This window comes from Dermacentor silvarum, chromosome 1 (assembly GCF_013339745.2).
Source record: "Dermacentor silvarum isolate Dsil-2018 chromosome 1, BIME_Dsil_1.4, whole genome shotgun sequence".
Taxonomy (NCBI): domain Eukaryota; kingdom Metazoa; phylum Arthropoda; class Arachnida; order Ixodida; family Ixodidae; genus Dermacentor; species Dermacentor silvarum.
In genome coordinates this window covers 320,751,795-320,756,047 of record NC_051154.1, presented here as the reverse complement: position 1 = coordinate 320,756,047, position 4,253 = coordinate 320,751,795, and positions in this window count along the sequence as shown.

Here is a 4,253-nt window from a genome sequence, read left to right as displayed (position 1 = left end):
TCGGGTCCGCGCCAACTTGGCGCGCACCTGCGCGTAGATCGTCCGAGGCAGTGCCGCACCGACGGGGTGAAGGGGAAAGGGGGTTCTATCACTACCCCCCCCCACCCCCCTGTGGCCACGACCGTTTGGTAAGAGCTTTAACGGATGACCATGTGCACTGCTCTGCTAACCGGTTTCATGGCCCTATCAAACTCTTTCAAGACTTTGAGTAAAACGCTGACGAAATAAACATTGTCATCATCCTTGGTGTCATTATTAGTAGAATTATTAGGTATTTTATTTGCTGTTGGATTCCTCTGGCTAAAGCAAGGAAATTGCATATTTTGCCAAGTGCTTGCCCCCCTCCGGGCAGAGATCCTGGGTGCGCTACTGGTCCGAGGTGCCCTTCGGGCGAAACTGCTGATAGTTTTACAGAGAAGCTGTTAAGGGCTCAGTCTCCGATGGTCGTGTCCGCGTGTAGAAAAAAACTCTCATTGGCTCGGGCATTTTTTGTTTTGCACTTTTAATATTTCAGTCTGAGAAGATTTAACATAAAGGGCATGCGCTGCCGGTGTTTCGTTTCATGAATTTTTGTTTATGGGTTGTGATTCTCAAAATTTTGAGGAGCTGTATACACTTGGACATGTAGCAGCACCAGCAGCGCGCAGAACTGTTGTCGACGGCGGCGGCGTTTTGCCCGCGTTCGCACCGAACGCACGCGGCGTTGGTGACGTGTTTATGAAGAACGTGCCAACGTTTGCCGTACACCATACGGCAGTGTACCGTAGCGACCATAAGGCCATGGTCCATGTGGTCACTAAATAAATGAAAACCACCGGATCATGTATATTTCTCATTTTTTAATACTTCAAATATCCAATTACACCATCATATCTTAATAGTCATATTTGGAAATGCATAATACCCACGTACCATAGTACAGATTCGCTGGTCTTCCATCTCCACCCCAATGGAAGGGCCGGCTGACAGTTTTTTTTTTTGTTACACACACACACGCGCGCGCGCGCGCTCGCTCGCACGCCCGCTTTATATTTCCCCACTTTGTTGTTTTTTGCCCTTGTATAACCCGCACTGTCGAATTAGGAAGTGCTCAGACATTGATTTAATGCGCACTATATCTCCTACCGTGCGGGCCATGCTGGCGAAAATCGGTCATGCATGCTGAAGCATCCCTTAAAACAGTGATTGTAAAATACACACAGTCCTATTACGGTTGTAACAGGCGCTTTATTGATTGCAATCAAGCCTCGGTCGCGATTGGCTACTTTGCTCAATTTGCGGAGGAGGGCCAATCGCAGTCGAAAGTTTCGGTCCAAATCGAGCTCGATCGCGATCGAAAGTGGCGATGTGACACCGGTATAATATGGTACGTGGAATCGTTGAAGCGGAGCGCGTACGGTTTATATTCATCACCAACTCAATCCACCAATGACGACTTTTCGCACCTACAGCAATGACGACTTTTCACCTGTAGCGTGAGGTTTCTGTAAGGATGGGCATCGCCTCCTTGGTTACACGGCATACGCTGCGGAGCGGCATGTTAATGAACATGTTAACTAGTGAGCTTTTGGCGCAGATTGTCGACGTTGTACATCTTCCCCAGGACAAATTTTGCTAAGATAACAAAAGCTGAGCGACCATGACCCAAGCTCGAAATCTCCGCACATATGACGGAAACATCACATTTGTAATTAATTCGTAGCATGCAAGTGTCATAGGACATATCATCGCTGGTAAATTGCAGTTTCGCCAATGTTTGGTCCATTGCATGAGCATCATGCCTCTTGTAAAATGTAAATTTCCTGCATTTCCCAGCCGCATCGCCTCAACCTGACACGCGCATGCCGTCACTTCGTCACTGTCATTCTGCTTAAACTCTACAGCAGAAGAAAGGCTAATAAATGTGCGGTTATAGCATTGGTGGTGCAAAATAGATTATTAGGAAATAAATTACTATCAGGTACAACAAAACACGAACCGTGGTTAAAGTGCTGAAAAAAATGTACAAATACACTTAGCAGCACTCACTGCCCTTCTATTTCAGAAAGGGTGCTTGTAATATCTATCTATAATCACTGTCTTGGTTGTCTGGTCGGTCTAGTGGTCTTAACGCGGCTTTTTTCCGCAGAGGTAGAGTGTACTAGATGAGGGAGGTGGCTGAGTGGGTACAACGCGAACTCCCGCTGAGGCTTTTTTATTGAAAAGTTGGTGGCGCCACCATCGCCTTCTTCTGAGTTAGAGGCGCCGCGCGCCGGCCGGACGCTTGTCGCCTCGGAGATCCTACCGCAATTACTGCGTGGAGCTTAGACATTCGTTTCACTTTGTTGCATCTGGTTTGATACTCGGTGGCGCAAACAGTGATTTTATTCCCCAACTACCTGTGGTCAACGAAATGGAGAAAGAGCGACGGCAACGATGCAAGCGGCGCAACAACGATGGTGCGTCGAGCAGACGACAGCTCTGCCCGTGAGCTCACCTCAGACAATGGGCGCTGCCGAAACAGCCGAAGCCACCGTTTATTGGCTGGAGCTTCAGAATAAGGCGATGGCAGCGCCGCCGCAATTTCAACGTTTTGTGCATCACCCTCGGCACTTGCCAAGGCGTCCGCTGGACCCACTCTAACAGAGAGAACCCAGCAGTGACTAACGTGAGATAGTTCGGTGTTTACTGCGTGTTCGTTCGGTGTTTATCCTCAGCTTAGCGTGCACTAAAAGGAAGCGATGACAGAGAATTCCACTAAAAAGCGGCGCAGATAGTTAGACGCAGATGGCTACTTCGACGTGTCCAACTCTACTTTTTATATGCATGAAAAGGCGCACACCATCGCCATCGCATCGGCAACCTCACGAGCACATTCTCCGATCGTCGGCTCTAGTGCTCATTCGGAAAGCGTGACAGAGGCTTCGCCTGACACATCGCAAGGTGGGACAAATGACGAAGACAACAATGAAATTTCTTCGGACCACAACGGCAGCGACAGCTTCATACTTCACAGTGATGAAGAACCCGACGAGAGGAGCAGCTCAGGAAGTGCAAGTGGCACTTCCGAAAATGGGGACAGCTCTGACGGTAACAACGAATACGATACCAACAATTCATTTCATGATGACACGTTGCCGTCCTGGTTTGCGCAGTACGGCGGCGAAAGATTGCCTAACTCAGATGTAACGAAGGCGGCCGCAATAGCAGCAGCAATGTCGTTTGCGGTTTCGCATGGATTGACGTGGACAGCACTGGGCGACCTAGCAAAGCTAATAAACTTTCTTGTGGGCACAAATGCCTTGCCTCAGAGCAAATTCACTTTTCGGAAGCTCTGGGCGAGAGACATGCAGGATGTTGTGCAGCATCACTTTTATTGTGAACCATGCAAACGCATCATGCGAACACATGGCAATTCTGCAGAGTGCAGCAGCTGTCGCAGCGTCAAAACAACCCAGTCATTAAAAAATGAAGGGTCCTTCTTCTTCATTCTTAACTTTGCAACGCAACACAGTCGTATGATTGAACGGACCAAAGAACTACATGAAAGTCTTGAAGCACTTCAGCAGCCATCATCAACAATTGCTGATATTACGAGAGGCCAATGCTACAGCAGACTGAGAGAAGAACAGAACCTTCGCCCTGATGACTTGACATTGTCAGTAAATACTGATGGGAGCCCTGTATGGAAATCTTCGAAGACGTCAGTGTGGCCCCTGCAATTTATAGTTAATGAACTGCCACCGCATTTGCGATTAAGCACCCGGTTCTCGCAGGGCTCTGGTTTGGTGGAAAGCACCCAGAAATGCAACTGTTCCTTGAGCAGTTTGTGAATGAAGTAAACAGCACAGGGGTGGGGAAGTGGACTCATAAAGGAGACATTCATGTGTCAAAGCCTTATGGTCTCTGTTGATGCACCTGCAAGGGCGGCTGTGTAGAACATGGTGACATTCAATAGATATTTTGGTTGTCCATGGTGCCTGATTCCAGAACACCGAGAAGGTAAGTAAAATATCTTATATTTCTATCAGTCTCTGCAAAATTTATTTAATATGTACGTATATATATATTTTTAATTTGAACGATTTTCTTGCAGCATATAACACTTAGGGTATGTTTATACACGCATACAGTTTGTAAAATATTGGTATTTCACATAAAATGTATGGTACAATGTAAACATGCTGATGCATCTTCTAGGTGCAAGTGTCAAAATTTTACTTTGTTACATTAACCTATGTAATTGTTGCGCTCTTTTATATGCATTAGGGAGC